The sequence below is a fragment of the Corylus avellana genome, chromosome ca5 (assembly GCF_901000735.1).
Source record: "Corylus avellana chromosome ca5, CavTom2PMs-1.0".
NCBI lineage: Eukaryota > Viridiplantae > Streptophyta > Magnoliopsida > Fagales > Betulaceae > Corylus > Corylus avellana.
The window spans coordinates 7757627-7781474 of record NC_081545.1 but is presented as its reverse complement, the minus strand read 5'-3'; the positions used below and the strand labels follow the sequence as shown (position 1 = coordinate 7781474).

The 23848-nt window shown below is 35.2% G+C and overlaps 1 pseudogene; it reads right to left on the bottom strand.

The window, feature by feature from the left end:
* Positions 1-7036: 7036 nt before the first annotated feature.
* LOC132181702 (uncharacterized) overlaps positions 7037-23848 on the bottom strand; it is a 68328-nt pseudogene continuing 51516 nt past the window's right edge.

Sequence of the window (23848 nt, the reverse complement as noted above, 5' to 3'; positions counted from 1 at the left end):
CCTTACCTATGTAAAATTTTTTCTTATGTCCCCCTCAGCTAAGATTATTCCCCCCTCAACAACTGGTTATGCCCCCCTCAACAACTCTTGAGGCCAAATGCCCTCCTCGACCAAAGGTTGAAGATGATGCAGTTGAGTCGACTTTAACCATTATAACTTGAAACGTGCAGATTTGTAGTTGTAGAAGAACAAAAGGTTGAAGATGATGCTATTCCCAATATTTTCCATAAACTATGGAAGAAGATAAGGTACACGCGTGTAAGAGAAAAATAAAAAAAAAATAAAAAAGGTACAACGTGTAACTTACAAAGCACAAGAAGGAGACCAAAAAATCTTAATAAAATTATGAAGTCTTGTTCACATGTTCAACTCTTCCCAATATATATATATATATATATATATATGTCCGCACAAGAAGGGGAGGAAAGGATTTAAACTAGTGACCTCCGCTTCATTAGACGTGGTCTCAACCGATTAAGCTATTTCTTGGAGGCCCCAATAATTTTCTTAAAGTATGGAAGAAGACAAGCTTGATACATGCTAACATGTGTGCAACTTGCAAAGCACAAAAAGGAGACTAAAAAAATCATTTTTTATATATATATATTTTTTAATATTTTTAATTAATTTTATTTTTTTATTCATAAACAAAATTTTGACCCCCAGAGTGAACATCCTAGCTCCGCCACTGTCTCAAAGTCATACCTTACAACAACTTTTTATTTTTTATTTTTTGATTTTTTGATTTTTTGATTTTTGATTTTTAATTTATTTTTGTTACTTTTTTCTATGTTTGCCGGATTTGTAATTTATGTTTTTTTTTTTTTAAATTTTTTTTTATTATTTTCTTTTTTATTTGCTAGATTTGTAATGTTGTTGAATTTCACAGCCAAGAAACTTTTCTAATTTTTTTGATTGAATTGCTTTATATGTTATAAATTTATTATTACTATTTTTTCAAGTATTTTTTTTCGTGTTACCAACTATAAATATATGATATACGAAGCTAAATAATGTATGAGATGAAAATTTCTTGGCAAAATGATTAGCAAGTATGATATGAAATTATGAATAATAATGTTCAACTATAGATAATGCCTTTTTTCGAAGCAAGAATTACAACTTTAAGGTCCGAAACACTTATTATCTTGTATAGGAATAACGGATAATAACTGCATTTATTAATCGGCAAGAATCGCGCGAATACCAAAAACTATTATCCACATCCTCATTTTTACCCCTAGTTTTAGCAATGAATTTTTTTTTATTTTTTTTTATTTTTTATTTTTTTTTTTAAATAAAATAAAATTGATTTTTAGTCTCTCTTAGGTCTCTTTTTTTTTGAAAAATTTTTAGGGTAGTGATATGCTACATTTACCAACTTCTAGAGAGAAATTTTGGTAAGTGCAAACATTTTCTTTAGGGTATTAACAATTTTTTTTTAGTTTGTGGTGACATTGTCGATGGGAATGTAAAGTGCAAGACAACCTTGAAACAACAATCAAATTCTGGACTTGCTGCACTATTTCATCACTTTTACTACAACCTATTCTCAGCAAATTCCTATTCTTATTTTTTTCTTCTGGCAAACTATACTTGCAAATGTTGTGTTGGTATAATGCCTGAGAAACTTCATTTTGCAGGCCGAATGCTTGTTTAATCCCAAAATTCCTGTTGAAACTACTTTGAAAGAATCAACATTTTTCAACGGTTCTGCAAATCTCAAGGAATTAAAGACTCAGAACACTAGAGGAAAACGCATTCCTTTTGCTAGAGGTTGTGTTCGCTAAAATAATGTGATGGCATTCACCAGATTATGAGTTCTTTGTCTCAGAAAAACTGAGGTAGTTTTTAAAACAATTTGAATAACAGTGGAAGAGTACATTTCACAGACCGTTTTCTTGATACAAAAACAGAGAATGCCGTATCATTATATGCAGAAATGCAGCGTGTATGACAATGTGGGATTGCCAATCACATGAATATTTGACAAAGGTATTCCTTGTATACTGAATTCGTTTGAGAATTGCGATCTGTTTGTCAAGTAGAGCTGAGTTTCTTTTCCTGTCTGCATTGAGTGAGGATCTTCTCCAATATTTTCCTTTTCTGCAGAACCGTGGCCTGCACATCTTTCCTTTTCCACCGCTGCATCATTGTACAATCTTCTCTTCCTGCTTTGAGTGTTATTCCAGGATCGTGACTGGCCGAATTTGTGGTGACAGATTTGGCTGCTGCACGTTGTCCTATATGGACTGTATCATCCTGCAGAACAGTTTTTGCCTTGTACTATCTTCTGAATCCTGATGACTACATTCTTATCTGCATTTTCAGTGGTAGAATTGCGTTACTTACACAGCAGATATATTTGTGAAGTGCTGTCTCATTATTGTATGTTAGTTTTTGTTGATAATTGGAAACTTGAAGTAGTTGTTGAAAATCTGCAGAAGGTTAGTTTCTGTTTTGTATAGCCAGATGACTTGATGCAGCTGTTGAATTTCACATTACAGTTCAATCTAATAGGGTTATCCATTTTTGAATTCTGATGTAGATAAAGAATACTTTGCTCAAATCCTCAGTAGATATATAGTAATTGTTCTTTTACAGTATCTGATGTATCTCACTTTATTGTTAAATGGGGGATTCCATTGTTATATTGGGATTTTTTGAAGGTTTTACAGTTGCCATATCTTTCTCTTGCAAATTTTTTGTTATCCATAAAATCTCCAGGCTGCAGCTTGATTAGTTATTATGTAATGATTAATTACAAAAAGTTTCACCACTGAGGATGATTAATTGTCTATTATTTTGGGCTAGGGAGTATTTACTGCACCTATTCATCCCCACCTGGATCTGCAAATCAAAATATCAAAGACTTCTCTAAATAAAACAAGCAAGCCTCCACTGTCTAGTTGAGAGAACTGTTACCATTCAACTGGGTAACCATATATACCTTTTTAGTGGTGAAGAGATTATCCTCGGAAAATATGGTGCTTTTCTTGATGGAAGAAAACTAGATTACCGTAAACTATTTTGAAAACTGACACCAAAATTATGGCGACTTCTTGAAGTTTTTAGGGGATCATTCAATGGATGTTGCAGGTCAATCATGCAGATCCATATAGGAATAGTGTTTACTATTAATCTATTTAGCTTGGGAAATTCAATCAGGGATGCTTAGCCACACAAGGAAAGAAAAACTAATCATACACATTTAGGTACATCCTAATGACTTGTATATGATAGGAATGCTCTTTGGTTGGACGGCTTGACTTGTACATAAAATAGGTAACCACGACTCAATCAGTCATATTAGACCACCAATTGATCAATTTCATGGTACGTGCGTAATATAGGTTCTTACAGGAAATTTGGCCTCCTTCAAAGAAAAGTTTGAAAATAATTTTATGTATGATTTTTATTAACATAAACAGTCTTTAAGTAGACTTGCAAACAGGTAAGATGAACAATCCTCAAACTAATCATAAATCTATTTTTAAAATAATGGTACTGAAACGGTACATGAGAGATCAATCTGATCATTGTATGGCCTACTCAGGAGCAAAACGGTCAACAGAATTCAATGCCCATGTACCATAAATAAGATATAGACACCAATATATATACCTGCAGCTGCTGATGGTGCAGCAAGGGATATGCCACATGAATGCAACATGGAAGAGGATGGAAAACAGGAAAAGGATACAAAGATGGATGGCCTTATAATTGGTCAAAACAGGAAAAGTATCTGCTTGTATGTCTATACCAAGGATTGATTATAAGTAAAACATCATTAATCTTGGGTTCAGCTAATCTTATTGCTAATTTGAGATCAGTAGTTTCTTGTAACATTTAGTTTGTCTTTACTATTTGATGCAGCGTGAATGACAACATTAAGCATCGGATAGGTATTTCTAGATTTTAATTCTATAAGAAGATCTAAGAAATCTTCTCTAAAACGTTAGATACTCTCTAGGTTTTGAAGGAAAATCAAGAAGAAACTCAAGTCTGAGTAATTCTTATTAAACAAACACAATAATAAACATAAACTGCATTTCTGGAAGCTATAAACATGTATTTATAGTCCCAAGACACCTAAACCTAATTAAAATACAAAATAGACTCATAATTGTAAATCTACGAAGGGTGTCCAGACAGGACATACCCCGTGTCCGGACACGTAAACAAAACAAATGTGCATAAAAATAACATAGAGCGGTCCGGACGGGAATTCCCATAATTCCCAAAACGCACCCCTGTCTGGAAAGATAGAGACCCTGTCCTGACGGGGTTTCTAGTAACCCTTCTTTTGCAGCCCTGTCCGGACATGGGGAAGCCTATCCGGACACCAAGTCCAAAAACCCTCTTGATCTGCATCATTCTCCCTAGATTGGAGAGAATTCGACCTTGAATTCGGCCAGTTCTTTCCACGGTCCTTCGGATGCCCCGTCAACTCATTTCATTCTCCTCTCCTCAAGATCAAGACAAGGCAACACCTCACAATAAATGTGATGCTCTTCATCATCGAGATACCTTGATGATTGTCATGAAGGCCCCACACACCTTTTGGCAATACTTCGGGCTTGCCGTACTTCTCTCGTTCCTTTTTCCTTTCACGTGCCATGAAGATACTCAAGAATGGGTCAGCCATTGTTTCCCTTGTGAACATGTAATTTTCCTCATCTGCATAAAACTCATGATAGTCATTGTTATGAGAATCCGACAAGATTTTGTCTACACCAAGGAAATCAACATAACCTAATTCTTCATCGCTAAAATTAGGCACTTCACCTAGAGGGTCTTCATCAACCTCTTCATAATTTGCGATGCCATCCGTGGGTTCTTCCTCTTCCAATAGGTCATCTTCTTCGGAGTAGAGGCCGTCAAACATGGAAAAAAACCCATCTTCTTTGTACTCTTCCTCTAGGTCGGATGGCAAAGGTCTTTTATTCGGATATATCTCACTGACATTGTCATCATAGGTTGGTGGGGAATCCCAATCCACGAATCCTTGTAAAGGATCTTCAACATCCTCATGCCTGAACTCTTCATTAAGGAACTCAGATTCCTGGAACTCTTCATCAACATGTTCTCTTTCCTCTTCCACATCATATGAATTTGGTAGATGGGGTTGAGGATCGTGCATAAGGGTAAAGTTGGACTGTCGCGGAATCTTCGCCTCAATCCATGCCTTCCTCCATGGAGTTGGTTGCCGGCAATGAACGTTAGGACCACACATGTTGCCAATTTGGGTCGTGAGGCTGTCTATCTGTCCCCACAGGGTCTCCATCCAATCTTCCATACTGCGTTGCCAACGGATCTCCGTTTGACTCCTACTTTCTGTCACCTCTCTAGGCCCCTTCTTTTTGTCATAATTTTTTACCTTTTCTTTTTGGGAGTTGAGCTTGACGCCTACGTCTCATGATATAGCATGGGCTTGTGCCGTTGGAAATTCCTTCCGTACTCTGCGCCCCACATAAGGATTAACTGGTTCACTCTAAACGATAAAATTGTCTCCCACCCCCGCGTACCGCGGTCTTGGTTGACGACGACGAACGCTTGGATCATCCATGTCGGCCAAGTGATCGGTAGGGACCTCATATTGGGTGCGCGCACGCCCCTTCTTTTGCACGGTTAGACCACCAATCCTCTCCTCCATGTGCCGCAAACGAATCGCCGGTTGCTACTTACGTGCTGCTTCCATGTGCACGTGCACTTCGTTCATGTCTGCACAATGGTTGCCCCTACCCATTCATGGAAAGTAACTTGGCTCTGATACCAACTGATACAGCGTGACTTAGTGGGCTGTAGTGAATAACAACATTAAGCAGCAGATAGGTATTTCTAGATCTTGATTCTATCAAAGGATCTAAGAAATCTTCTCTAAAACGCTAGATATTCTCTAGGTTTTTGAGGAAAATTAAGAAGAAACTCAACTTTGAGTAATTCTTATTAAACAAACTCAATAATAAACATAAACTGCGTTTCTAGAGGCTATAAGCATGTATTTATAGACCCAAGACTACTAAACCTAATTAAAATATGAAATAAACTCGTAATTGTAAATCTACGAAGGGTGTCCGAATAGGACATACCCTGTGTCTGGACACGTAAACAAAACAAACGTGCATAAAAATAACATAGAGCCGTCCGGACGGCTAGGAGGCCCGTCCGGACGGGAATTCCTACAACTCCCAGAATGCACTGCTGTTCGACAGATAGAGACCCTGTCCTGACGGGGTTTCCAGTAACCCTTCTTTCGCAGCCCTGTCCGGACATGGGAGAAGCCTATCCAGACACCAACTCCAGAAACCCTCTTGATCTGCATCACTATTGGTTGAAAATGTTATCATTATATCCGCAAAAAGACAGGCTTTCTCATTCTTTAGGCTGGCATATTTGTATAGACTAAACCTTAACCCCACCAAGTTACTCTTGACTTTATTGATGTGGTCATGTTAGTTTAAATAAAATGACATAGCCAATTGCACAGTACAGCCAATTGCATTATTTAAGATTTTGAAGCAATGCTTCCGTGGAATACACAAACGCTCCTACCAAAAAAAATACAAGCCATATATAACAGATATTAGTGTAGGGAGAGCATTTGCTGTAAAAAGGGGATTGATCCAAATATTTTAGTATGTATAGTTCTTTTGCATGTATTTGTTTATGGTTGGTTAATTTGTTCAGTAGCTGAATGGTAGTTTGAGTGAGTCTTTGAAACTTGTTTCAATGTCTGGTTTCTGCATTTATTTATTTATTTTTTTGAGAAGTTATAAAGTGATATGGTTGATATAAAAAGCTGCTCATTAAAAAATAAAAAAATAAAAAAATCTTATTCCCATTTGAACTGTAAGCAAAGGAATGATAAACCCACAGTACAAAATAGAACATGAGATTTTTCTGGTATGTACCATATGTACGAGCAGCTTGGTTTCTCTGCCAGAATTGATATCAAATGTTTGGTCCAATAGAACCTTTGCAAGTGTAGTAAAGGACACTCACGAGAACTTGCATTGGTATCATACATTATCGATCATCTTCCTCCTAAACTATTGGTTAATTCCAGTTCACTAGAAGAACTAGCTCTGATAGGTTGGCCTCTCCATGGAACAAATGCTGGCTGTTTTGGAGTTGAAACAGTTGCAGCTTCACTATCAAGCATGGTAAAAACATTTGACATCGTGGGGCGATCATTTGGCTCTTCTTGTACGCATAAGAGTCCAACATTTACACACTTCACAAACTGATTTGCATTGCAAACTTCATGTAGAGCCGAGTCCATTAAATCCAACACGTGGTTTTCTGCCCACAATCTCCACGCCTGGGACAATTTTAAAATCAGAATTGGAATGAAGCATAAAATGGCCAAAATAATAGTGATTATAAAAAATTAGAAACACTTACATAAGCTATAAGGCTCATAGCAAGTTCTGATTGATAGAATCCAGTATTCTTTTTTCCACTTATTATCTCAAGTAGAACTACACCAAAACTAAAAGCATCGGATTTAACTGAGAAAAGTCCATGCAATACATACTCCGGAGACATATAGCCACTGCAAGATAATATTTATTTGTGGATAAGGTAGGTACTAGTATATTCTTTTTGTAAATAGAGTTGAGGAATTGAAAATTGTGCTACATTGTAATGTAAACTTACTGAGTTCCAACTACTCTATCTGTGTTAGCCTTGGTCTCTTTACCTTCAATCATCCTTGCCAAGCCAAAGTCGGATATTTTGGGGTTCATCTCCTCGTCTAAAAGAATGTTGCTGGTTTTTAGATCTCTATGGATGATCCTTAATCTGGAGTCATGATGAAGATAAACAAGCCCACGAGCTATTCCTAAAATAATGTTGAAGCGCATCTCCCAGTCCAAAGACACGCTTAGCTTTTGATCTTGAAAGGTTTCCATTTGCCATTCAAGAGAACAATATTTTTAGCAATAGTAATAAATGAGCTTTTACTCAAACAAGATATATAAAGTTTATGAAACACCACAAGAGATTAGGAATTCAGTTTAGAGGCGAACCAAATATAAATGAGTCTAAGCTTCTGTTGGGCATGTACTCATAGAGTAAAATCTTTTCATTTCCTTTCACGCAATATCCTTGAAGCCTAACAAGATTTCTATGTTGAAGTTTTGCAATCAACACCACCTCATTTTTAAATTCTTGTAAGCCTTGTCGCGAGGCAGATGAGAGCCTCTTTAAAGCAATTTGTTGACATCCTGAAAATGTTCCCTGAGACATCATACTCACAATATTACCACTAACCAGAAACAAGTTTACATGAAGATTAAATTCCAACTAATGTTGAAATCACCTTGTAAACCGGCCCATAACCCCCCTCTCCAAGCTTGTTTGCATCTGAGAAACTATTTGTAGCTGCGAGAATGCTTTCCAAATCAAAAAAGGGTACATCTATGTCTTTCTTATCTTCTTCTGTGAATTCACCCGAGTCTATCAAGTCTTTGACATGTTTTTCATTGTCTATTGCACGAAGTGCTCGCTTTCTTTGATTTTCTGAGTTCAAAAGAAAGCCATATATATATAAAATCAATTAGACTTACATGATAATTAATTAAATGAAATAGCTAAAAAGTGGCTTTTATTTTGATTGAAATGGAAATACAACATATTGTTCAAGGTAGAGTGCATTTCGCAAAGCAGTTACCTTGTGTCTTGGCCATCTTTCTTCTCCGCAAATATATACAAACAATTGTACTTGTGAGAAGAAGCACTACTATCAGAGGTATCATGACAATTAGAGTCAACGGCATCTTTCCTTTTGAAGACAGAGAACCTTGTACAAGAAAGAAAGATGACTAATCTCACATAAACACTTAAAATATGAAAATGACTCTCCATAATTTTTTTCACAGTGAACAAGCTCCGATAGAAAAATCAAAATGCTGATAAGTCAAATTCAATTGATTTACTGTTTAGATTAATTGTCGTAATTATAATGTCTATTATTAGTACAAGGTAAGCATGATATTGCAAAAGAGGATTTGAAAGTTCTACCAAAAACCTCCCAATTTCTAACGTACTATTAGTAGCTAGTGATTATACATAAAGGAAAAGAAGACTTTTGGAAAGCTGATGAAATGCAATGGAGAAAGAGCTATGGGGTTTGATTATCACAACTGATTTAAACAAGAAAAAAAATATATCAATCGAGCAAGATCCTCCTTCTTAGTGGTCTAATTCATTCTTCACTAATAGAATAATCTTAATCTGCAAGAGGCACAGGAAATAGCATTCTGACCTTCAGTACAATTTAAATTTGAGCCATTCCATTGGAAGTTTCTAGTGCAAAGGCACACCCTCTTTCCATTTCCCGCTACATTGCAAGTTGAATTTGGCCAGTCCTTGCAGTCTCTAGATGAATTACAGCTTGGCTCTAACGGGGGCTCCCAACTAATCTCTATTTCATCTTTAACTTCAGAACTATAGTTGTCAGAATCAATGGTTGCATTAAACGGTAATGACTTATTAAGCTGCAGAATTCCTATTAAATTTGTATAATTTCCTGCATATTTGACTTGGAGGACAAATTTTTGTGTACTTGGATCGATACTTGCGACTCGATAGGTGCCATTGGGCGTCTTGAAGCTAACTTGGCCTGTTAAATTGTTGCAGTAGAAACTGAAGTACATGGGGTCTCCACAATTTGGTCCAGTGCTTAGCGGATAGGGGATGAGGTTTGTGCCACAAGGCTCACAATTCCTTGAAATTGATTCTACAAAGATATAAAATATGGAACAATAATTAAAAATTGAAAATGAGGCCTTGTAATGTAACATTATAACATTGTAACGAGATGCTTGACATGTAAAATTAATACTACTGTAAATGAACCCTGACAGCCCAAGCTGGGTGAAGGTGATTTTAAAAATCCATACCAGTAGAGGTGGTTTTTCACTTTGTTTTTAACACGAATGATGATTTTTTTCATTACCAGAAAAATACTTTTACTAAATTAATCCCAGCATATTCCATTGTACGTGTAAGAGGAGTACCTATATCAGATTTCGCAACGCGGACAAAGAGGTTAACACCGCCTGTGTACTCCTCTTGAAGATCACTTAGATCCGAAGTCCAAATTCTGCATGATGTGTACGGAGATATTGAATAAGCATGGCACAGGTTATTGCTAAGGCACTCCAATCTGCATGCTGTGTCATCATTGGTCTCAACTTCTATAGCATAGTCTTCGTTGCTCACTTTCATCATATTTAAGCTCAAGAACATGTTTGCCTCGTCAGATAATCTCGAATTTCTTGTGCACCCACCCGAAAAATCTCCAGAATCCCAATCCTTCGGGAAAGTAGGCTGGAACCCGGGCAAACATTTGCATACGAATGGCCTATTGTTAATATTGCAGATGCCGAAATTCCCACAAAATTTGTAAATGCTACAATTTTTGTCTTCAGGCCTTCTCCAAATCAAAGACCATCCCTCGTCCACACCCGAGCTTTGATAGTACTGTAATTCCCCCGTATAATTCATCACTAACCTTTCGTAACTAAAATCCCCGCTATTGCTGAAATTTATTAACAAGTAATATACGTAACCCACCATTTCATCTAACCAACTATTTCTCCAATAATCGAGTCCTGGCGGCTTTTCTGAGTTGGATATGTAATAGTTTTCACCTACTTGAGCTTGCCTAAATGTGAACTGCCCCAATCCCGGGTCACCATCGCGTATCCATGAAGTCAACGTCATGCTTTCATCCATGTTCATACCTGGAAGAAATGTATCAGTTGGATTTTGGAAGCTCTCCCACAGAATCGTCCCCCATTGATCATCCCTTATGACCAGGTTTCCAGATTCCATGAGCTTCACAGTCAGATTTGTAGACGAGGAATCAATAGACGGAGACCAATAATCTTGTTTTCCAGTGGTATCCGATACCTTGAGCTTGCCATCTTCTGCGATTCCAAAAGTTCCAGTGGAACCTTCAAGTACAGGGCTGCCTCTGTTGGCAACCCATACAACTGTTTGTTGATTCCATTTGTGATACCAAATCCCAAAGTATCTATAGTGGGTAGAGCTGTTGATAGGAGTAAAGAATCCCAGTTCAAACGTTCCTCCACTGGAGACAAGGGTTGTTTCTCCATCTTCAGTAATCCACCCGCCCTGCTTCAAAGTATCTCTGGCATAGCAATAATCCACACCACAGGAATACAACAAGAAGAAGATGGAAGACAGCAACCAACTTGAATAGCAATCCATTAATTTAATTGAAATTTTCTATCATTTCAAGCACACTGAAGATGCTTATCACACAGACGCTCGAATGGAAATTAAGGTCCTCTTTGCTCGAACCAAAAAAAAACACCTACAAAATCATGCTACAGTCAATGAAGTGAAAGCAACTCTTATAGTTATGAATGAAGCATCCGATCTCGACCTAGATAAAATTGTCAGAATTATTTATTAAATGATTAAATTTACTTATTTCTATTAGTTTAAACTTTTGGAATAAGGAATGATTTAATATGGAATCGAAACTAGATGTTTTGAATTCGAACTTTGACTTCATCATTCACCTCCCATTTCAATTATATATATATTATACATATTCGGCATCACCTCTTAACAGGGAGTTTGCTACCTCCAATCTCATCACTTGTGACATTCCTTCTACTTCTTGTTACATGGCATTTATATGATACTCAATCATTTTTATAAAGAATAATGTTATTTATTACATTTTTATTTCACAATTATCTTACAATAATATTGAAGTGATCGTATCAACTAACCCTTAGATTTTTTTTTTTTTTTTTTTTTTTTTTTTAACAACTATATCAGTTATGGGATAGTTGCAATATAAAATATAATTTCTAACATTACTTTTTCATAATATGTGAATTGTGAACTATCACTAATTTGTAAAAAATTATAGTAAACCTGTATGATAACAAATATTTTCCTCATAGTTAAATGGACAGTGATATGTGTAAAACTCTCTGCCGTAGTGGTTCTGTGTAATGCAGATCTATTTAAGCTAAATTTGTGACCAGGTCAAGGTCTTCGGATTTATCTTCTTAGCCAGAGAAAAAACAATGGGAGGTGGGGAGAGAAAACATGTCCATTTTTGCTTTCCACCGGGATTTGAAATGTGGTTTTACCTTTTCCTCTCTTTTCTGAAAGATAATCATTTAAGATTAGACGGATTTCCTTAGACCATTTTGGAAACTTAGGTGAAAAAAAAAAAATTACAAAACTCAAGTATTAAAAAAGTTATTAACTAAAAGAAAAAAAAAAAGGAAAAACAAAATAAGACGGGTTTCGTTGAAACGACCTAGCACCCTCTTCTACACTAATGTAAGAACGGTCCAATCAGGTATTGCAAAGGAATTTTGGTTGCACACATTGTCTCATTCATTCATAGGAATTTATACGTACACTTTGGTTGGTAGCTTACAAAGACTAACTAAATTACAGTTTAATTTGATTTATTGAATTTCCTTACTGAAAAACTTAGCCGTTGGTGTTGATTGTATTTCCGTGTGGGAACGATTTCCTTGTTGAGTGTGGGTAGGTTCATTAAGTTGCAGCTGATCATGTAGATTTTCCAACTTATCAAAATCCCTAGAACTAGAAATTAAAGATTGGTGTATTTTACTTTTAAGGCCTCCAGCCTCCTTACAGCTACGTCTAAATCCTGAAAGATATAAGCTAACGAATCCCTTATTCAAGTTATTTGAGCTATTAAATCTAAATAAAGTTGAAAGTTGATTCAACTCAATGTTGTGATAGGAACCATTCTTAATCTGCATTCAACTCAATATATATATATATATATATATTCTCGAAGAACTTGGTAAAGTGAGATCCCATTTGAATAATTTATATATGGTAGAACAAAGTGAAGGTAGCATGGAAAACGTGATGCTACTTTTTGTCAGAATGAACCGGGTGAATACTTGTAGTCACCGCTTATGCGCGCAGCATTCACGTTCACCTACCCAAATTAACTTTTTAACTAATTTAACTATATATTATTGACTTTATTGTAGTGAAAACTCATGAGGAATACTACATCCGACTTTTTAATTTGGAGAAACTTTTTTTTGAGTTATGTAGTAGTCAATATGTATATATATTTGTTCTCCATTCTCTCATCTCAAATGGATTTGAAGTGGTGGCCGGTCTTGGGTGGCCGAAGCCACTTCAGGCCCAATTGGGGTGGTCGGCCATCCTTTAATTTTTATTTTTATTTTTATTTTTTTAAAAAAAAATTGGGATGTGAGAATTTTGGAAAAAAAAAAAAAAAAAAAAAAAAGGTCAGAATGGTCGAATTGCAACAATTTAAAAGTTTGGGGGGGGTCAAGTGTCGATCACGTTTTAAACATTAGACGTCAAAGTGCAAATGAGTGTATAGTTCAAGGGGGAAAAATGTAATTTTTTTCCTACTAATAATGAAATGAAGTAGAGAGAGATTTAGATAAAGGGAGTAAATATAGTTCTAGGGGATAAAATATTTTTTTTTTCCTACTAATAATGAAATGAAGTAGAGAGAGATTTAGATAAAGGGATGAGGGGTGTTTCGAAAGGTAAATTTTCTAGTTAAAATAGAAAAAAAAAAAATAAAGGGATAAGGGATGATGTCCAATAATAATAATAATTATTATTATTATTACCCACTTGGACAGCTCATGTTCACATGGCTAATTCTGACCGGTAAAATTCTGTATCATTTTTTTCACTTATAATTTCAAGTAGAATTACACCAAAGCTAAAAACATTTGATTTAATTAAGAAAAATCCATCAATGACATATTCTGGAGACATATAGCCACTGCATGTCAACATTTATGATTGGATATGGAAATTGAATATTCTTTTTGTCAACAGAATTTGGGGATTTTATGCTAGTGTATGCTAGTTGGGTTGTGTTTGTTCCGGTTTCTTCGCTTCTAAATATCTTTGCGAAGCCAAAGTCAGATATTTTGGAGTTCATATTCTCGTCTAGAAAAATGTAGTTGGTTTTTAGATCTATGTGGATGACCCTCAATCTGAAGTCATGATGAAGGTAAACAAGCCCACGAGCTATTCCAAAAATTATTTTGAAGCACATCTCCCCGTCCAAACATATGTTTAGCTTTTGATCTTGCAAGTTCTCATTTTCCATTCAAAGAACCGTTTCAACAACAATAACAATAAATCAGTTTTTACTCAAACTATATATATATATATATATATATATATATATATATAGCATGTTTGGGGTGGTAAGGAGCTTAAAAAGTAATTTTAGTATATAAAAAGTTGTGCCAAACAAAGAGCTCATATGTTTGGTAAAAAGTTTCAAAAGCACTTGTTTGATTTTGCATTTATCCTAAAATAATATTAACAATTTTTTTGATAAGTTATTCTTTATAATTTAGAATTTAGCCAATAGTCATCAATAGATTTTTGCCATTCAAGTATGTTATTTGTTATTATTTGTTTTCTATTTTAACTGTACGTACCTTATATATTATAATAAAAATATTGTTGGAAAATTGGCTGATATTAGTGTGGGGCCACATGTTGGATGTGTTTTGTTTCTTGGCACATTATAATAAATTGAATGAAAAGTAAAGCTGGAGCATAAATCGGTGGAAATCCACACTTTCTGTGGATATATGTTGAATATGGTAATTCGCTTATAATATTAGTCAATTGGGAAGATTTATTTGGTTGCTCTTTTATCAAAAGAGATGGACCCATATGTCTTCCATCATAGAGAAGACTTTTGTTGATTGTTAGGCAATTGTGGGTTTTGCACCGAATGAAGTTGCTGAAATGGGGTTTAGTGCTTTGTCCATTTGCATTTATTAGTGCTTTGCCCATTTGTATTTGTTAGTGCTTTGTACATTTGTTCCACCGAATGAAGACTTATTGCATCAAAGGAAGTGCTTTGTCTGCAACAATACTTCTTTCATATGAGAATGAGGTTTGTTTGAGGAACTAATAGGAGAGAGGCAACAAGATATCTCACTTGTGATTCTCACAATTTGTTTTGGTCACACTTGTGTTTGGGTGTATTGGACTTTTGAGTTTGAGTGGTTTTGTTTGTACTACTCTTTGTACTTCACTTTTATTTATAAAATTTCTCCTAGATTGTCTGTGCCAGTAGATATAAGCTTGTTAGGCCAAACTACTTAAATTTTGGTGTCTAGTGTGGTTGTGTTATTTTTCTTATTTTGCACTTTTTTGCTTCTTTTGTGATCTAGATTTGTATTTGGCACAACAAATTGGTATCAGAGCCCAGATGTTTATTTTGTAGAATGAATACTACAAAATTTGAAGTAAAAAACTTTGATGGTCATAATAGTTTCATCCTTTGGCGAATCAAGATGCGTGCTTTGTTGCGACAACAAGGCTTGGCGAAGGTTTTGGAACCATTCGAGGATAGAATTGGTATTAAAGCAATTGATGAAATTGAGGAACGTGGAGAACTTGAAGGAAAAGCCCACAGAATAATTTTGTTCTCTTTTAGATGGAGTTTTGAGAGAAGTCGCCGATGAAGAAACTGCAGCTGGACTTTGGTAAAAGTTAGAAAATTTGACATGAAGAAGTCTCTCACTAATCGTTTATTTCTAAAACAACGGTTATATACCCTCATGATGCATAAAGGTACGCCTCTTTGTGATCATCTTGATGAATTTAACAAAATTCTTATGGATTTGAAAAAATGTTGATATTAAAGTTGATGATGAGGATCAAGCCCTTAATTTTATTATGTTCATTACCTGCGTCATTTGATAATTTTATTAATTTAATGTTGTATTGTAGAGATACCATTTCCTTAACTGATGTTAAATCTGCTTTGAATTCTATGGAGTTGAAGACAAGATTGAACGGGAAAGGTAGTGACAATCAGGCACAAGGTTTATTTGTTAGGGGTCGTTCGAAAAATTCCTCTAATTTTAGAGGTCGATTCAATGATAAAGACTCAGATAGAGGAGATCAATAACAGTCTAACTCAAAGAGCAAAGTTAAGTGTTACTATTGCAAAATGTTTGAGCATTACAAATCCGAGTGTCTAAGGTTGAAAAAGAAAGAGGAAGGTGATAAGGAAAGTTCATCTTCTGTGGCTGGAATTGTTGAAGAAAATGTTGAGGATTCAGAATTTGTTCTCACAGTTACCATTTCTAATAGTCGTTTTTATGACAAGTGGGTCCTTGATACTCCATGTACTGCTCATATATCCCCTAAAAGGGATTAGTTTATTAATTATGAGTCAATCAATGGTGGTTTAGTTTTGATGGGAAATGATGTCACTTGCAAGATTATTGGTGTTGGTATAGTCAGAATAAGGATGCACGACGGGATTGTTAGGATTTTGAAGAATGTTCAACACGTACCAGATTTAAATAAAAATCTTATTTTATTGGGTACTTTGGACTCCACTTGATACATGTTTTGCTGTGAAAGTTGAGTCATTCGAGTGAAAAAAGGCTCATTGGTTGTGATGGAAGGTAACAAAGTTGATGATCTCTATTTTCTTCAAGGCAATATGGTGACAAATTCAGTTGATGTGTCTTCTCAAGTTCAAGAGGTGCTTGGACTTGATTGCTTTTATAGCTTGTGATTGCCTGTGTAGATATTGCAGGAGATGTTATGAGGAGTTTTGTATTGAAGACTTGATGAAATTCAAGCCTAGGTGGAGTGCAATAGTAAAAGTGGTGAATATTCACTAAGGTGGAGAATTGTTGAAAAATTGGCTCATAATAGTATGGGGCCACGTGTTGGATGTGTTTTGTTTTTTGGCACCTTATAATAAATTGAATGGAAAGTAACGCTGGGGCATAAATCGGTAGAAATCCACACTTTCTGTGGGTATATGTTGAATATGGTAATTGGCTTATATTGGTCAATTGGGAAGATTTATTTGGCTGCTCTTTTATCAAAAGAGATGGACCCATATGTCTTCCACCACAGTGAAGACTTCTGTTGATTGTTAGGAAATTGTGGCTTTTGCACCGAATCAAGTTGCTGAAATGGGGTTTAGTGCTTTGCCCATTTGTATTTATTAGTGCTTTGTCCATTTGTTCCACCGAATGAAGACTTATTGCGTCAATGGAAGTGCTTTGTCTGCAACAATACTTATTTCCTATAAGAATGAGGTTTGTTTGAGGAACTACTTGGAAAGAGGCAAGAAGATATCTCACTTGTGATTCTCACAATTTGTTTTCGTCACGCGGTGACTTAGAGATTTTAGAGTATATTTACTCTATTTTATGTAATTTAATTTTCTTATTTTTTTATTTTTTTATTTTTTTTGTGTGAAAGTGAAATTTGGGTGTATTGAGCTTTTTGGTTTGAATGGTTTTGTTTGTACAACTCTTTGTACTCCACTTTTGTTAGTGAATTTCTTTTGGATTGTCTCTACCAATGGATGTAAACTTGTTGGGCTGAACCACTGATGCAGATTGAGTCCCTAGTATTGCGATCGAGCGCACACTGGACTACGATCAAGTGCCCGGTCCCTAGAACTGCAATCAATCGCTCCTGTGCCTGCAATCGAGTGCATGCGGGAGACATTATGTTATTTTTTCGCCTTTTTTTAGCTTAAACCGATTTTATGTTGTTATTTTATTAGGTTTAAGGTTTTGAGAATATTTATGTCATATTTTATTAGGTTTAGAGTTTTGGGCTATAAATATATACATATTGTAAGAATTCAATAACTCACATGAAAAATTGTTACGACTATTAATGGTGTAAAGTTACCTAATCCCATTCTTTAAACTCTTGGTTAATTAAGAGAAGCAGTTTCATATATTGTATAACTTCTACTTTGATGGGAAGTGGAGTTATTGAATGAATAAAGGAAACCGGTCCTCTCTCTACCCTATAAATATGCACAATCCTCCATCATCTCTGTGCATCTTAAGTGGGTCAAGTGAGAGAAACCATTTCCTAGCGTGTGGGTCTTTAGAAGATTTCATTGCTATGGATTCTGGTATGTTTCTTTCATTTATTTATAGTGAAAATCATGATAGTTAAGATCTAGAAAGAGATATAATTTATGCCAATATAAATTTTTTACATGTGATATCAGAGCCTTAGTTGTAACTTTCATGTTTTTCCATTAAGAAATATGTATGAGTTTTACATTATTCATATTCTTACACAATTCTCTTAGAATTTATTTGTTGTTATTGTGTGATCTTTCGAATTTGTCATCTGTACATATACACACTGAGCCAACTGGATGCAAAACGGTTTATGATTTGATTTTGTCGCATGATTTTGTGGGAACTGTAACATCCGTATACTATGGATAATTTAATGTGTTAACATTTATTTCTATAGATCTGTTATATCTATACCCATATTAACACCTCTGACACATTCAAAGTTCATTTCACCGTTTAGGAAAAACATCACTCGTATTTTTCATTATTTGTTTGTGCTCCTGTTAAACTGTTATCAAGTTGCACAGTTAACGCATGGCTATTATTTATGTGTGTTTAATATTTTGTCTTTTAATGACAATACTTTCGGTTGAGTACTTTTGCATATGGCAAATTCTTTTATGAATATTGGTATGCACAGTTTATGAAGATCTTTTGTAGCAAGTTATATACATTGGCAGTATACGTTTTGTCTTCAAAATATTGATTGTTTTATTTCATGTGTTATTTTCTTGTTGGTTATAAACATGAATATTTATGTCAATCAATGTTAAAAGCATACTATTATTATTATTATTATTCGTCTTGCATTGTTATTGTTTCGAATTGAAATCTATATTATGAAATAGTTTTGTGATTACCAAAGTGACCCAACTAGAATGATTCATAGATTTCAAGTTGAATGTTTGAAACTTAATACCTATATCCCACGTATTAAGACAATGACATTGCAAATTTTTACAGTTTTTTAATCACATGAATATTTTTGATTGACCCAAAGGTGCACCACCTTTCAAGTGATTGATAAACTAAGATAGGATAATTAATGTGCATCCTTAATTGAGAATTGGAACTGGATACCCAAAGGTAACGAATCTATCGAATTACGGATGCATTATTAATTATTCCTATAGGTGAAAGGTAATCACCATAATGATCATATATATATATATATATATATATATATATATAGTATATCGTAATTTCCCCCCAAAGGTGAATTGCAGTAGTACTACTTCAAATATTATTTTATGTTTGATAACTAATAGCATTAATATAGTGAGCATTTATTTTATTGCAGTGTCAGTTCCTATTTCGCTACATTCGCATGCTTCATCTGTTCCGATTCTTAATGGAACAAATTTCTCTGACTGGTCTGAACAAGTTCAGTTTCACTTTGGTGTTCTGGATCTTGATTTGGCACTCCAGACTGAGAAACCGCTTGCTATTACTAATTCAAGCAGTGCGGAAGAAGAGGCATTATACATGTCTTGGGAAAGATCGAACAGATTGAGCATTATGTTTATACGAATGAGCATAGCGAATAATATTAAGTCAACACTTCCTAAATGTGATAGTGCTAAAGAATTCTTTACAACTGTGGAAGAACGTTTCCGTTCAGCTGACAAGTCTCTTGCTGGGACATTGATGGCTGAACTTACCACCATGAAATTTGATGGTACATGTGGGATGCATGAGCATATCCTTGAAATGACAAATCGAGCTGCTAAATTAAAGGCTCTTGGGATGAATGTGGATGGATTTTTTCTTATGCAATTTATCTTGAATTCCTTGCCTTCTCAATATGGGCCATTTCAAATTCATTACAACACTATTAAAGATAAGTGGAATGTAAATGAATTGGCCAGTATGCTTGTTCAAGAAGAGGCAAGGCTTAAGCAACAAGGATATCATTATGTTCATCTTGTAACTCATGGAGCCAAAAAGAAGTGGAAGAAGCCTAAAAAGGGCAAAAAGATAGAGTCACCTAAAGTTAATGGACCTCCTTAAGTAATTGAGGTTCATCAAAAGGGACTAAACAGTGTTATGTGCCATTTCTACCGAAAGTTTGGGCATGTTAAGAAAGATTGCCTCAAACGTAAGGCATGGTTCGAAAAGAAAGGTAAGCCTTTAGCTTGCGTATGTTTCGAATCAAATCTTACTGTTTTTCCTTCCAATACTTGGTGGATTGACTCAAGTTCTACTGTTCATATTTCTAATTCGATGCAGGGCTTCCTTACAATCCATAATTTAAACCCAAATGAAAATTTCATAGTCATGGGAAATGGGGTTAAAGTTCAAGTTGTTGCCATCAGAACCTTTCGTTTGTTTCTAGATACTGGTTGTTACCTAGATTTGTTTCAGACTCTTTATGTTCCTTCTATTTCTTGAAATTTGGTTTCTTTATCTAACCTTGATCTTGATGGTTATTCCTTTACATTCCGCAATAAAAGATTCAATTTATTTAAAAACACCTCTTTCGTTGGTTCAGGGAATCTATGTGATGGTCTTTATAAATTGAATCTTAATAGCCATTTTGCTTAAAGTCTTCTAACTCTGCATCATAATGTTGGAACTAAACGTAGCCTAATTAATGAAAATTCTTCCATCTTGTGGCACAAAAGACTAGGTCATATATCCAGAGAAAGATTAGAAAGATTAGTAAAAGATGAGATTCTTCCGAATCTAGATTTTACTGATTTTGGTGTGTGTATGGATTGTATTAAGGAAAAACAAACCAAACACACAAAGAAAGGTGCTACAAGAAGTGAAGGACTTCTTGAAATTGTCCATACAGACATTTGTGGACCTTTTGACTCACCATCTTTTAGTAGAGAAAAATATTTTATCACCTTTATTGATGATTTTTCACGTTATTGTTATATCTATTTGTTGCATGAAAAATCTCAAGCAGTAAATGCTTTGGAGGTATACATTACTAAGGTTGAAAGACAATTAGATAGAAAAGTGAAAGTTGTCAGATCAGACAGAGGTGGCGAGTATTATGGAAGGTATGATGGATTGGGTCAATGCCCTGACCCATTTGCTAAACTCCTTGAAAAGCATGGCATTTGTGCACAATACACTATGCTAGGTACGCCTCAGTAGAATGGAGTAGCTGAAAGGCGTAATCGTACTCTAATGGATATGGTTAGGAGTATGTTAAGTAATTCTTTTTTATCCATTTCATTGTGGATGGAAGTCCTTAAGACCGCTGTATATTTATTGATAAAGTCCCTTCTAAAGCAGTTCCAAAGACTCCTTTTGAATTGTGGACTGGAAGGAAACCAAGTTTAAGACACCTGCATGTTTGAGGTTGTCCTGCGGCGGCTAGAATTTACAATCCACATGAAAAGAAATTGGATTTGAAAACCATTAGTGGTTACTTTATTGGTTATCCAGAAAAATCCAAAGGGTATATAGGTTTTACTGTCCTACACATAGCACAAAAATTGTTGAAACCGATAATGCCAGATTCCTTGAGAATGGTGAAATCAATGGGAGTGATAAATCACAAAATGTGGTTATTCAAGAAGTTAGGGTAAAAGTCCCACTACCCATAACTTCTAAAGAAGTTGTTGTTCCTACGGTTGTACAATCATTTGACAATGTTGAACAACAAGTTATTGATCAATCACTCCATAATGAGATTATCACCAATGAACCAATTATAGAAGAATCACAAGGAATAGCACTAAGAAGGTCTCAAAGAGAATGAAGATCCGCTATTTCAGGTGATTATGTTGTTTATTTACAAGAATCTGATTTTGATATAGGCACAAGTAAGGATCCGGTTTCATTTTCACAAGCCATTGAAAGTAATGATTCTGTTAAATGGATTGATGCCATGAATGATGAGTTGAAATCAATGGACCACAATAAAGTCTGGGATCTCGTTGAATTGCCTGAAGGATATAAGATAGTCAGGTGTAAATGGGTCTTCAAGACCAAGCGTGACTCATATGGCAATATCGAACAATATAAAGCTAGGCTTGTGGCTAAAGGTTTTACTCAGAGAGGAGGCATTGATTATAAGGAAACATTCTCTCCTGTGTCTAAGAAGGACTCACTTAGAATCGTTATGGCTTTAGTAGCTCATTATGATTTAGAGTTGCATCAAATAGATGTGAAAACTGCATTTTTGAATGGAAGTTTAGAGGAGGAAGTCTATATGGACCAACCTGAAGGTTTCTCAACAAAGGAAAAAGAGCACATGGTTTGCAAATTAAATAAGTCAATATATGGACTTAAACAAGCTTCCAGACAATGGTATCTTAAGTTCAATGATACCATTACTCCCTTCGGTTTTAAGGAAAACACTGTTGATCGGTGTATATACTTCAAGGTTAGTGGGAGCAAGTTTATGTTCCTAATTCTATATGTTGACGACATATTGCTTTCTAGTAATGATCTTGGTTTATTGCACGAACCAAGGAATTTCTCTCTAAGAACTTTGAAATGAAAGATATGGGTGAGGCAACCTATGTTATAGGAATAGAAATATTCCGAGAACGATCACGTGGATTGTTAGGGTTGTCTCAAAAACAATATATTGAAAGAGTTTTAGAGAGATTTGGCATGGAGAATTGTTTAGCTAGTGTTGCTCCAATTCAAAAGGGGGATAAGTTTAGTCTCATGCAATGTCCACAGAATGAATGGGAAGGTAAACAAATGGAAAGAATTCCTTATGCTTCAGTGGTAGGAAGCTTGATGTATGCACAAACGTGCACTAGGCCAGACATCAGTTTTGCAGTTGGTATGCTGGGCAGATACCAAAGCAATCCTGGAATAGATCATTGGAAAGCTACAAAGAAAGTGATGAGGTACTTACGAGGAACAAAAGATTACATGCTCACTTTTAAGAGGTCTAATCACTTAGAGGTGATTGGCTACTCCGATTTAGACTTTGCCGGATGTGTTGATAGTAGAAAATCAACTTTTGGTTATCTATTTTTGTTAGCTGGAAGAGCAATCTCATGGAAAAGTGCAAAATAGACCATCATTGCTTCATCCACAATGGAAGCTGAATTTGTGACGTGCTTTGAGGCCACTGTTCATGGCTTATGGTTGTGGAACTTTATTTCAGGACTTGGAATTGTCGACACTATTGGCAAGGCGTTGAAAATTTATTGTGATAATTCTGCAGCTGTGTTTTTCTCCAAGAACAACAGATATTCTAATGGTGCTAATTAAACATATGGAGATTAAATATTTTGTCGTTAAGGAGGAAGTTCAGAAACAAAGAGTGTCTATAGAACATATTAATACAAAGCTCATGATTGCAGATCCATTAACAAAAGGGTTACCACCAAAGACATTTAAGGAACACGTTAACAAAATGGGTCTTAATTGTAACCCGTTGTGCCCATAATATTTATGGATTGCATAATGTTTGTTTATGTTATTAGACATTTTTTAGATCTCATTAAATATGTTTCTGATTCTTTCCTGTTTTCCATTTTGAATGTACATATAAGATTGGATGAATGACAACAGGAATAGTCTTTGACAACAGACATTTTTGTTGGACCATTTTAGACAATACTTCTCATTTATGAACCATGGTTAAACAGGTTGTTAGTGTTGTGGTACATGGAAGAGACTATGTCGCCTTTTGATGTACAACCGCCATGACTCACACTAGTAGGTTGTTTGATTGTGGTATTTATGATGACCAAATTAAAGTAAGGATGGATTAGATGTTTTGCGCGCTTAATGTTAACCATATTAGAGTCAAATAGTATTAGTCATGTGGGCTAAGTGGGAGAATATAAGAATTCAATAACCCACATGAAAAACTGTTACGACTATTAATGGTGTAAGGTTACCTAATCCCATTCTTTAAACTCTTGGTTAATTAAGAGAAGCAGTTTCATGTATTGTATAACTTTTACTTTGATGGGAAGTGGAGTTATTGA